This window comes from Bos grunniens, chromosome 28 (genome assembly GCF_055505025.1).
Source record: "Bos grunniens cultivar Pamir isolate PY7600 chromosome 28, Bosgru_T2T1.0, whole genome shotgun sequence".
Lineage (NCBI taxonomy): Eukaryota > Metazoa > Chordata > Mammalia > Artiodactyla > Bovidae > Bos > Bos grunniens.
The window spans coordinates 30,618,942-30,632,969 of NC_141192.1; positions in this window are offsets into that span (position 1 = coordinate 30,618,942).

The following is a 14,028-nucleotide window of genomic DNA, read 5'->3' on the forward strand; positions in this document are numbered from 1 at the left end:
CGACTTTCACTTCACAGGCTCCAGTAAGTAGTTATTCTGAGGAATGTTGTATGGCTTGAAATTATGAATATATCACAATTAAAAAAAAAAAAACCTACATAACTGAATCTCCTATATCCATTTGGTACCTTTTCCTGTACTGTTTCATTTCTTCCCAAATTACAGAAATATGAAGAAAACTTTCTTTATACACTTGTTACTGTAAGGAAATACTGTGCTGATTTTGCCAACATTAAATGTTTTATTATTATTTTGCTTTTGGGGGAATAGAGAATTCAAGGCCCTTAAAAATGTTGATTAGTACTATCATGGACAGAAATTTAATATTTAATTTAATATTTCAATATTAATATTAAATTTTAATATTTAATATTCCTAGTGGTGAGCCATTCCAGAGAACCTTAGAAAAAATTCTTTTAAAAATGACAACCAGAAATTCCCTGGCAGTCCAGTGGTTACAACACGGATCTTTCAATGCCAAGGACCTGGGTTCAATCCCTGTATGAGGAACTAAGATCCCACAAACTGCCTTGGCATGACCAAAAAACAATAATAATATTAACCTTTTGGGCACATAATCTTTCCAGAGTAGGTGTAAGTTGGGTGACTGATCAGGCTCCCCTTGTTTTCAATGTATGTTCTTAGTTCTGCTTGAAGGGAAGGTGAAGATGCCCTTTGCCATTCTATCAGTTTTGCTGTTTAACACTTGTATTAAAAATGAGAATTTAATCCAGTGCAATTGATTTCTTAGGAAATGATTTGAGCATGATGCAGATTTGGAATTTGTATGCAATTTTGTCTGTAAAAACACTGGGTAAACATAGAAAACTCCATGCAGCTGAACTTACTCTGAAACTACCGGTTCCCACCTAGGCTGTGCTTCTCATGGACTATTTACAGACAATGACTGAGTGGAGCAGAGAGTAGAGATCTAAAGCACCAGTTTCTAGAAGATGGGGACGCATCTGACATGTCACCTTGGCTCAAAAATTCCACACTAGCTTTGCTGAAAGTTTCTTAAAGTTGCATCAAGGTCTAAGACTTTTCCTGCCTAACCTCCCGTCTCTTCTCCACAGGGCTTAGACGTTCCCCTGCAGTCTGGCACTTCTAGCCTCCTCTGGCTCTCTTCCGCTTTTCCCTCAAGTATTTTCCTCAGTAAATCCTTTGTTCATCTTATTCTGCCTTTACATTTGTTTGTCAGAGTACCAAACCTAACACAAGAATCAAAGGGGAAAGAAGGGTGAAAAAATGGCCACATAATGATGGCAATTGTTGGAGGTAGATAATGGGTCTGTCTGACCATCCACTATACTCTCGAATGAATAGGAAGTCCATTATACTTCCGTTTTGAATCTGTGTTAAAACTTCCATAGTGAAAAATTCAAAATGGAAGGAAGGAAGCAGGGAATAGAGGAAGAGAGGAAGGAAAGAAAAGAGAGACAAACCCGAATGAGATGGTCACTCAGGTTTAAAAGACCTTGCTTTGTGACCACTGATTCATCACATGAGAACAGGCATTTTATTCTTATCATTTTTATTATTTTTTAGGCTGAATGGCATGCAGGATCTTAGCTCCCTGACCAGGGATTGAACCCTCAATCCCTGCAGTGGAAGGATAGAGTCTTAACCACCGGCTTGCCAGGGAATTTCCCCAAATGAGCATTTTAAATGCAAATGAACTATGGGGACTTCCCTGGCGGTCCACTGGTTAAGACTGCTGGCTTCCATTGCAGGGGTCATGGGTTCAATTCCTGATTGGCGAACTAGTATCCCTCAGGCTGAGTGGCATGGCTTAAAAAAAAAAAAAGAACTGTGAAGTCTTGTATATGTGGCCTTGAACAATACCCTTTAGCAGGCATCCCTCATTTCTCCCTTCTCCAAGTCCTCGGAAGTCACTAATCTACTTTCTTCTCTGTAGAGCTCTCTAATCCAGACACTTTATGGAAATGGAATCGTACAACGCGTGCCTTTTATGTCTGGCTTCTTTCATGCATAATGTTTTCAAGGTTCATGCATATTGTCACCTGTCTTATTTCTTTTAATGGCTGAATGCTATTTATTGTATGGATATACAACTTTAATACATCCATTTATCAGTTCATAGACATTTGAGTTGTAACTTTGGGGCCATTATGAATATTGCTGCTATGGACATTTGCATCCAAGTTTCTGTGTGAAGATATGTTTTTAGTTCTTTTCAGTGTATACCTAGGAGTGGAATTGCACGGAGATACAACAGCCTGCATCTTTCTTGGACATATATGTCATAATATTTAAAATTCAATAAGTTGATTCTTATTATTCATGGTAATGATGATCTATACTGTCTCCACAAGTAATTAGCTGTTGAGGCTCAGAGAAGGCCACCCCAAAATATGTATGCCTCAATGGGATATTGACTATTTTGATTAAAGTTACTTGAGAAACAGCTTCCTCAGTGATCAATGCATAGAGGAAAACAATAGAATGGGAAAGACTAGAGATCTCTTCAAGAAAATTAGAGATACCAAGGGAATATTTCATGCAAAGATGGACACAATAAAGGACAGAAATAGTATGGACTTAACAGAAGCAGAAGATATTAAGAAGAGGTGGCAAGAATACACAGAAGAACTATACAAAAAAGATCCTCATAACCCAGATAACCACTATGGTGTGATCATTCACCTAGAGGCAGACATCCTGGAATGCAAAGTCAATGGACCTTAGGAAGCATCACTACTAACAAAGCTAGTGGCGATGATTGGATTTCAGCTGAGCTACTTCAAGTCCTAGAGAATGATGCTGTAAAACTGCTGCACTCAATATGACAGAAAATTTGGAAAACTCAGTGGCCACAGGACTGGAAAAGGTATTCCAATCCCAAAGAAGGGCAATGCCAAAGAAGGCTCAAACTACTGCAAAATTGTACTTATCTCACACATTAGCAAAGTAATACTCAAAATTCTCCAAGCCAGGCTTCAACAGTACATGAATCATGAACTTCCAGATGTTCAAGCTGGATTTAGAAAAGACAGAGGAACCAGAGATCAAATTGCCAACATCCATTGGATGATAGAAAAAGCAAGAGAGTTCCAGAACATCTACTTCTGCTTTATTGACTAGCCTTCAATAAAGTCAAAGCCTTTGACTGTGTCAGTTCAGTTCAGTTCAGTTCAGTCGCTCAGTCATGTCCTGTTCTTTGTGACCCCATGAATCGCAGCACGCCAGGCCTCCCTGTCCATCACCATCTCCCGCAGTTCACTCAAACTCACGTCTATCGAGTCGGTGATGCCATCCAGCCACCTCATCATCTGTCGTCCCCTTCTCCTCCTGCCCCCAATCCCTCCCAGCATCACAGTCTTTTCCAATGAGTCAACTCTTCGCATTAGGTGGCCAAAGTACTGGACTTTCAGCTTTAGCATCCTTCCTTCCAAAGAACACCCAGGACTGATCTCCTTTAGAATGGACTGGTTGGATCTCCTTGCAATGCATGGGACTCTCAAAAGCCTTCTCCAACACCACAGTTCAAAAGCATCAATTCTTCAGTGCTCAGTGGATCACAACAAACTGTGGAAAATTCTTAAAGACATGGGAATACCAGACCACTTGACCGCCTCCTGAGAAATCTGTATGCAGGTCAGGAAGCAATAGTTAGAATCAACATAGAACCAGGACTGGTTCCAAATTGGGAAAAGAGTATGTCAAGGCTGTATATTGTCACCCTGCTTATTTAACTTATATGAAGAGTACATCATGCAAAATGCCAGGCTGGGTGAACCACAAGATTGCTGGGAAAAATATCAATAACCTCAGATATGCAGATGACACCACCCTTATGGCAGAAAGCAAAGAAGAACTAAAAAGCCTCTTGATGAAAGTGAAAGAGGAGAGTGAAAAAGTTGGCTTAAAAGTCAACATTCAAAAAACTAAGATCATGGCATCCAGTCCTGTCATTTCATGGCAAATTGATGGAGAAACAATGGAAAGAACGACAGAATTTACTTTCTGGGGCTCCAAAATCACTGCAGATGGTGACTGCAGCCATGAAATTAAAAGATGCTTGCTCCTTGGAAGAAAAGCTGTGACCCACCTAGACAGCTTATTAAAAACCAGAGACATTACTTTGCTGACAAAGATCCATCTAGTCAAAGCTATAGTTTTTCCAATAGTCATGTTTGGATGTGAGAGTTGGACCGTAAAGAAAGCTGAGCACTGAAGAATTGTTGCTTTTGAAATTTGGTGTTGGACAAGACTCTTCAGAGTCCCTTGGACTGCAAGGAGATCCAACCAATCAATCCTAAAGGAAATTAGTCCTGTATATTCATTGGAAGGACTGATGCTGAAGCTAAAACTCCAATACTTTGGCCACCTGATGCAAAGAACTGACTCATTTGAAAAGACCCAAATGCTGGGAAAGATTTAAGGCAGGAAGAGAAGGGCACGACAGAGGATGAGATGGTTGGATGGCATCACTGACTCAATGGACATGAGTTTGAGCAAGCTCTGGGAGCTGGAGATGGATAGGGAAGTCTGGCGTGGTGCAGTCCATGGGGTCGCCAAGAGTTGGACATGACTGAGCAACTGAATTGAACTGAAGCCAGCCCATTCCTGGAGTCATCTCCCTCTCCTCTCTGTCTTGCTCCTTGAAGTCAAGTGGGCCTTAGGAAGCATCAGTACAAACAAAGCTAGTGGAGGTGATGGAATTCCAGTTGAGCTATTTCAAATCCTAAAAGATGATGCTGTGAAAGTGCTACACTCCATATGCCAGCAAATTTGGAAAACTCAGCAGTGGCCACAGGACTGGAAAAGGTCAGTTTTCATTCTGATCCCAAAGAAAGGCAATGCCAAAGAATGCTCAAACTACCACACAACTGCACTCATCTCACATGCTAGTAAAGCAATGCTCAAAATTCTCCAAGCCAGGCTTCAACAGTACGTGAACTGTGAGCTCCCAGATGTTCAAGCTGGTTTTAGAAAAGGCAGAGGAACCAGAGATCAAATTGCCAACATCCATTGGATCATCAAAAAAGCAAGTGATTTCCAGAAAAACATCTACTTCTGCTTTATTGACTATGTCAAAGCCTTTGACTGTGTGGATCACAACAAACTGTGGAAAATTCTGAAAGAGATGGGAATCCCAGACCATCTGACCTGCCTCTTGAGAATCTGTATGCAGGTCAGGAAGCAACAGTTACAACTGCACATGGAAATAAATAAATAAAGATACTTAAAAAGAGTATATGCCATATAATTAAGCATTTATCCTCCATTTCCGGTAGGAATTGTGTGATCAGGGCAACTAAATCATCTCAGGGCAACCAAATAATCTCAGCTAATGAGAAAAGTCTCGTCTTTACAAAAGAATGACCACTAATACAGATGTAGAAGAAACAACAGAGCTAGACAATAACCATTTTGGAACCCTTAAAGAAAAGACTACTTGAAACCAGGTCATCCATGAGTGTTGAAACCATCAGGTCAAGTGATGATAGAAGATAGGATGACAACGTATCTGTTGCCAAATTACCACCCACTAACTATTTGCTGGAAAAAAGAAAAAGGTAAACCATAGCATTGCAATAATGGAACCTGGGTGTCACCACTCTAACTCAGTGATTAATGTTAGCATTCCCTTTTAGTCAACAAACAGACATGATGTGTTTCCTAATGTATTGGAATGTGAAGCACATAGAATTACATATGAAGTGTTCTTGCTTAAAATATTTAACCTGAATATAAACAAGCTATTGACCTGAATCTAAACCAGGTTTAGACCTAAATTCTGGTTTGCAGCATACACAAAAAGTAGAGAAAAATGTTAAAACAGTATCTAAAGAAAAAATTGGGCAAATCTAGAAACGGGATATTCTACAATTATCGTTAATATTTTAATGACACGAAAAAGTGATGGGAGGGCTTTATTAAGATAAAAGAGACTAAAGAGACAAAAAACTAAAACTCAAATGCAAAGCAATGGGTGGTTTTTAAAAATTAAATCTTACTTTTTATAGTTCAGTTCAGTTCAGTCACTCAGTCGTGTCCGACTCTTTGCAACCCCATGAATCCCAGCACGCCAGGCCTCACTGTCCATCACCAACTCCCGGAGTTCACCTAGACTCACGTCCATCGAGTCAGTGGTGCCATCCAGCCATCTCATCCTCTGTCATCCCCTTCTCCTCCTGCCCCCAATCCCTCCCAGCATCAGAGTCTTTTCCAATGAGTCAACTCATCTCATGAGGTGGCCAAAGTACTGGAGTTTCAGCTTTAGCATCATTCCTTCCAAAGAAATCCCAGGGCTGATCTCCTTCAGAATGGACTGGTTGGATCTCCTTGCAGTCCAAGGGACTCTCAAGAGTCTTCTCCAACACCACAGTTCAAAAGCATCAGTTCTTCGGTGCTCAGCTTTCTTCACAGTCCAACCTTCACATCCATACATGACCACTGGAAAAACCATAGCCTTGACTAGATGGACTTTTGTTGGCAAAGTAATGTCTCTGCTTTTCAATATGCTATCTAGGTTGGTCATAACTTTCCTTCCAAGGAGTAAGCGTTTTTTAATTTCATGGCTGCAATCACCATCTGCAGTAATTTTGGAGCCCCCAAAAATAAAGTCTGACACTGTTTCCACTGTTTCCCCATCTATTTGCCACGAAGTGATGGGACCAGATGCCATGATCTTCGTTTTCTGAATGTTGAGCTTTAAGCCAACTTTTTCACTCTCCACTTTCATTTTCATCAAGAGGCTTTTGAGTTCCTCTTCACTTTCTGCCATAAGGGTGGTGTCATCTGCATATCTGAGGTTATTGATATTTCTCCCGGCAATCTTGATTCCAGCTTGTGCTTCTTCCAGCCCAGCATTTCTCATGATGTACTAGGCATAGAAGTTAAATAAGCAGGGTGACAGTATACAGCCTTGACATACTCCTTTTCCTATTTGGAACCAGTCTGTTGTTCCATGTCCAGTTCTAATAAGCCAGCAGTAAATGGCATGCTGAAGACAACTGGAAAATTTTTGATATCAATAGAATATGATATTAAGGGAATTGCAGTTAATTTTATTAGGATAATAATTGTATTGTGCTTATGTAGGAAAATTATTTGGAGTGAAGCATTATGATGTCTCTATTTTATTTTATGATCAACCAATCACTTTCCTCCTTAGAAAGGAAAAAATCAACCGTACTGATTTATTTCCTACAGGATAAAATTCAAACCCCTTCCTGTGGCACAGAAAAATGCTCAAACTCTGATCTCAGTTTACATCCCTAGTCACTTGCTCTCACATAGCTTATGTTCTGAAGTCACTAAATCTCTCAGTTTTTTCTTTGTCTATACCACAAGTCATTTTTTTTCTATGCAAGCTGCCCTTCTTTACCTTCTCCATGTAACTGTTAAAACTGATGTCCATGTATATGTGTACCTTCACCCATAAATACATGGTCACCAAAACCAATATTAAATATTTTAATGGTGTTACATATTGGCCATTATAAATTTATAAAACACACAAAGCCAGAAGGATTCATATATATCATCGGGAAGAGATTGGAAATCAAACTGTGAGTGGTTGTTAAAGAGGACTTAACTGTAAGGTTTCTGCATCTTTTTGATAAAAAGGAATATACTAGAAGAAAAATGACCAAATGGTAAAACTTAGATCAATTCAGGGTGCTTAGGATGAGTACTTGCATGTATCAAATTTTCTGTTTTTTAAAAAAATTGCGTATCTGCAGACTACATTAGTTTGAACTAAATTGAAATTAGTCCAATTTATCAGTTGATAAATTCAGGCAATTTTCTTGATTTCTTTTTAGCCTGAGTTTCCTCATCTTTAATATGGGGATAATAATAGTAGGGTTATTGTGAGGATTAAACAAGTTGATATGTGTGAAGCACCAAAGCATTTAGCCAGTGCCTGACACAGAGTAAGCACCTAATAAACATAAGCTATTATGTGTTGAGATGTGCTCTGTGGCCTAGTTCATGGTCAGTTTTGATTAATTGTGAGCTGGAATAGGATGCTTGTTCTATTTGTTCAACCTGCAGGTGTATACACACTTGGTCAAATTTGTCAATTGTGTTCACATCTTCCATATTCTTTTCCATTTTTCATTTGCTTAATCTTTCAACAGAGAGATGTGCTGTGGTCACACATCACAAATGATTGTGGATTTGTCCATTTATACTTACATTAATAATTCTCTTAATTTTTAATACATATATTTGAGGCTATGTTAGTAGGTACAAAAACATTGTAATTGTTAAATTTTCCTTGCTATTTGTTTCTTTGGTTATTAGGTGTCTGCTTTCTGTTATAGTTTATAGCACTTATTGCCTTTTTGGTTAAAGGGCTTATTTTAACATGGCTTCTTCAGCTTTTTTTTCAGTCAGTTCAGTCGCTCAGTCTTGTCCAAATCTTTGTGACCCCATGGACTGCAGCACGCCAGGCTTCCCTGTTCCAGCTCCCTCAGCTTCCTCAAACTCATGTCCTTTGAGTTGGTGATGCCATCCAAACATCTTATCCTCTGTCATCCCCTTCTCCTTCTGCCTTCAATCTTTTCTAGCATCAGGGTCTTTTCCACTGAATTGGTTCTCACATCGGGTGGCCAAAGAAAGAAACTGAAGTCACTCAGTTGTGTCTGGTTCTTTGCGATCTCATAGGCTATAGCCTTCCAGGCCCTTCCGTCCATGGGATATTCCAGGCAAGAATACTGGAGTGGGTTGCCATTTCCTTCTTCAGGGCACCTTTCTGACCCAGGGATTGAACTCAGGTCTCTCGCACTGCAGGCAGACTCTTTACCTTCTGAGCCACCAGGGAAACCCCAGGTAGCCAAAGTATTGGAGCTTCAGCTTCACCATCAGTCCTTCCAATGAATACACAGGACTGATTTCCTTTAGGATTGACTGGTTAGATCTCCTTGCAGTCCAAGGGACTGCCAAGAGTCTTCTCCAACACCACAGTTCAAAAGCATCAATTCTTCAGTGCTCAGCTCTCTTTATAGCCCAACTCTCACATCCATACATGAGTACTGGAAAAACCATAGCTTTTACTAGACAGACCTTTGTTGGCAAAGTAATGTCTCTGCTGTTTAATATGCTATCTAGGTTGGTCATAACTTTTCTTCCAAGGAGCAAGCATCTTTTAATTTCATGGCTGCAGTCACCATCTACAGTGATTTTGGAGCCCAAGAAAATAAAGTCTGTCATTCTTTCCATTGTTTCCCCATCTATTTGCCATGAAGTGATGGGACCAGATGCCATGACCTTGGTTTTTTGAATGTTGAGTTTTAAGCCAACTTTTTCACTCTCCTCTTTCACTTTCATCAAGAGGTTCTTTAGTTCTTCTTCGCTTTCTGCCATAAGGGTGGTGTCATCTGCATATCTGAGGTTATTGATATTTCTCCTAGCAATCTTGATTCCATCTTGTGCTTCATCCAGCCCAGCATTTCTCATGATGTGCTCTGTATATAAGTTAAAAGAGCAGGGTGACAATATACAGCCTTATTGTACTCCGTTTCCAATTTGGAACCAGTCCAGGTACCGTGTCCATTCTAACTATTTCGGTTTGAGCTGCACATAGATTTCTCAGGAGGCAGGTTCGGTGGTCTGGTATTCCCATCTCTTCAAGAATTTTCCACAGTTTGTTGTGATCCACACAGTCAAAGGCTTTGGCATAGTCAATAAAGCAGAAGTAGATATTTTTCTGGAAATCACTTGCTTTTTCAATGATCCAATGGAAGTTGGCAATTTGATCTCTGGTTCCTCTGTGTTTTCTAAATCCAGCTTGAACATCTGGAAGTTTATGGTTCACATACTGTTGAAGCCTGGTTTGGAGAATTTTAAGCATTAGTTTGCTGGTGTGTGTTCAGTTCAGTCCAGTTGCTCAGTCGAGTCTGACTGCGACCCCATGGACTGCGGCACACCAGGCCTCCCTGTCCATCACCAACTTTCGGCATTTACTCAAACTCAAGTCCATTGAGTTGGAAATGCCATCCAACAATCTCATCCTCTGTCATCCCCTTCTCCTCCTGCCCTCAATCTTTCCGAGCATCAGGGTCTTTTCAAATGAGTCATTTCTTTGCATCAGGTGGTCAAAGTATTGGAGTTTCAGCTTCAGCATCAGTCCTTCCAATGAATATTCAGGACTGATTTTCTTTAGGATGAACTGGTTGGATCTCCTTGCAATCCAAGGGACTCTCAGGAGTCTTCTTCAACACCACAGTTCAAAAGCATCAATGCTTTGGTGCTCAGTTTTCTTTGTAGTCCAACTCTCACATCCATACCATAGCTTTGACTAGATGGACCTTTTTCAGCAGAGTAATATCTCTGGGTTTTAATAAACTGTCTAGGTTGGTCATAACTTTCCTTCCAAGAAGTAAGCATCTTTTAATTTCAGGGCTGCAGTCACCAACTGCAGTGATTTTGGAGCCCCCCAAAATAAAGTCTGTCACTGTTTCCACTGTTTCCCCATCTATTTGCCATGAAATGATGGGACTAGATGCCATGATCTTAGTTTTCTGAATGTTGAATTTTAAGCCAAATTTTTCACTCTCCTCTTTCACTTTCAACAAGAGGCTCTTTTAGTCCTGGCATGTGAGATGAGTGCAACTGTGTGGTAGTTTGAAAATGCTTTGCCTTGTCTTTCTTTGGGATTGGGATGAAAACTGACTTTAACCCTTCCTGTGGCCACTGCTGAGTTTTCCAAATTCCACCATTTCCAAATGGTGGTCACACTACTGTGGTTATCTGGGTCGTGAAGATCTTTTTTGTATAGTTCTTCTGTATATTCTTGCCAGCTCTTCTTAATATCTTCTGCTTCTGTTAGGTCCATAACATTTCTGTCCTTTATTGTGCCCATTTTTGCATGAAATGTTCCCTTGGTATCTCTAATTTTCTTGGGAAGATCTCTACTCTTTCCCATTCGTTTTCCTTTATTTCTCTGCGTTGATCACTGAGAAAGGTTTTCTTATCTCTCCTTGCTATTCTTTGGAACTCTGCATTCAGGTGAGTGTATCTTTCCTTTCCTCCTTTGCCTTTCGCTTATGTTATTTTCTCAGCTATTTGTAAGGCCTCCTCAGACAACCATTTTGCCTTTTTGCATTTCTTTTTCTTGGGGATGGTCAGTTTTCTTTTAGTAGGTTTTAATATAATATACATTTTTTCATTCTTTCAGTTTTTTTAAGTCTTTAGTTTTAATGTTTTATAGTTTTATTTTTAAGTGGCTGAGTTTTCCTTTCTTTTCTCCAGTGTGATTATCTCTGTCTTTTTATAGGCAGAATCAATTACAGTTATTATGCATCTCATATTTTTGCACAAATTTCTGTAATTTTTGTGTTTATGTGTGTGATTTCTATTCTGATTTTCTCTGTTCTCTTTTCTCCTTTTAGTTTAAAAAATCTCCTCATGACTTGATCAAGCTTTTACTTTTCTCTTTTATTTCCCTTGACTGATTTGAAATTTTAAAATTCCATTTCTATTCCTTTAGTAGTTTACCTTAAATTTTTAACATGAATTACTCTATTTAACAGAAACACAAGTGAGTCATTATCTCGATTCTCCTATTGAACATAAAGGTTTTATATTGCCTTAACTCTAATTCCTCTCTACTAATTTGTTATTGTTTTACAGGATTTTAGTTCTCCCTTAAATAGTAACTGTTGTTACATTGGTTTTTACTCCCATTATTCATTATCATTATTATTATACATGTATGTAGGCAGTTATTCACTTAAACTTCCCAGTTCCTTTGCTCATGGTTCTTTCTTGTATCTTGATCCTTTCAGTAGAACATCTAGAAATTCTTCACCTGGACTTGTTAGTAGTCTGTTTTTATTTTAGAATGTCTTTAGTTGAGTCTTTTTTTTTTTGGCTGCACCAGCTCTCAGTTGTAGCATGTGGGATCTAGTTCCCCGACCAGGGATCAAGGCCAGACCTCATGTGTTGGGAGCATGAAATCTTAACCACTGGACCACCAGGGAAGTCCTGAGTCTTATTCTGCTTTGCCAATTCTCTCTTCAGCTGTGTCAACCTGCTAAATATTGATAATTTAATTCAGGGTTTTAAAATTTAATCATTTCAAAACTGAGCAAATGGCAGTTCTGCTGCTGTTGCTGCTAAGTCATGTCAGTCATGTCCGACTCTGTGCGACCCCATAGACAGAAGCCCACCAGGCTCCCCCGTCACTGGGATTCTCCAGGCAAGAACACTGGAGTGGGTTGCCATTTCCTTCTTCAATGCATGAAAGTGAGAAGTGAAAGTGAAGTCGCTCAGTCGTGTCTGACTGTGTGACCCCATGGACTGCAGCCCCCCAGGCTTCTCTGTCCATGGGATTTTCCGGGCAAGAGTACTGGAGTGGGTTGCCATTGCCTTCTCCGAAGTGGCAGTTCAGGTGTTCCTAATTGAAAGAAGATAATGCTAACAGAGTAAAAACAAAGACCAGATAAACCCCTCCATCTAAGTGTTTGGAACAAGACCAAAAGAAGGACCCTCTGCAGCCACAGAAATAACATAGCATCCTTGACTAATATGAGTGCTTCTTTGCCAATGATAATTTCAGTCATGCTTTAATACTCCTGCTTTTCAGATTAAAATTATCAAGATACTCAGTCACCAAATTTCCTCCACTTCTTGACAACATCTGATTCAGAACCAATCTCCGCTTTCTTAAACCCTACATATTTCACCTAGTTCAAGCATAAATTCTATAGTTAATCCCTCTCACGCCTGCTCTGGTGTACCTTCTCCTTTGCCCCAACAAGCTAGATAAAGTGTGTGTTTTTGACTACAGGTGTGTTCCTGGTTAATGTCTTTTTAAGCTCTAAATGTTCTCGTTCATTATTTTGTGATTCTGATTGTTCTGTCTTCAATTTTGATCATGTCTTTTCTGTCTTATTCCTTCTTTTATGGGGCTAGTTATTTTAAATATACTTAATTTTATCCAATTCAACTCTATCCGACACTTGTCTTTTTAAATATTTGTTTATTTATTTGGCAATACCAGGTCTTTGGTGTGGTGTGTGGGATCTTTGATCTTCATTATGGCACACGAGATCCTTAGTTGCAGCAGGTGGGATCTAGTTCCCTAACCAGGGGCTAAACCTGGGATAACTGCATTGGAAGTATGGAATCTTAGACGCTAGACCACGAGGGAAGTCCACTATCCAATACTAGTCTTAACTGAAGTTGTAGGGATAGTAATACCATCCTGTAGTTTATTATATGCTAATTTTTGTTCAAGGTGGATTATTTCTCTATGTGTTTTGCAATTTTCACTGTAACCCCATCTTCATTTTGAAACTGCTTCCAGAGTGAGTTTGAGTTTGTTTCTGCCAGCTTGCACTAGGAATATTACCATCTCTATGCCAACTACTTTTTGGCATAAAATAAAAAACAGTTAATTTTTTTGGTAGGATTTTGCACAGAATATAAATACCTTGTAAAAGTGTGTCTGGTAAGATTTGACAAATGTATACATTTGCATAACTATCACCACAGTCCAGATATAGAACCTCTCCATCACCCAGCAAGCTTCCATGCCAGCCCAACTTTGAAGATATTTGGGGGATTTCTGGACCATGTAGTAGTATGAGGTATATATGTGAAGTCCTTGACTCCATGAGGCTTGGGTCTAGATTACAAATTTTCCAAAGAGATTTTCTTTTAAACTCTGAACTCAGTTTAAGGCAAACAGTCTTCCTTGTTATCTTCCTGTTTGCTGGTAGGAAGACTCCTCCCCACCCCCACCCCACCTCCATCCCTGCAATCCAGCCTTTCAGTGTGGTGTAGCTCTTGGACAGGCTGCCATTTTATAGGTGTCTTAGTTACATCTTCCTGCCTTATAAGGCCCAAGGCCTCAAAGTCCTATCCCTGATGGACATTAAACTCAACTATGGTGGTTAGAAAGACTCACAGTGCTACTGCTCCTGTTTCAGCTACTAGGTCACTACTCTGGCTTATGGTACTCTGCTCTTCCCCTTTTTTGATTTATACATTTTATTGAAGTGTAACATACATATAGAAAAGCATACAGATTATAAATACTTAGCT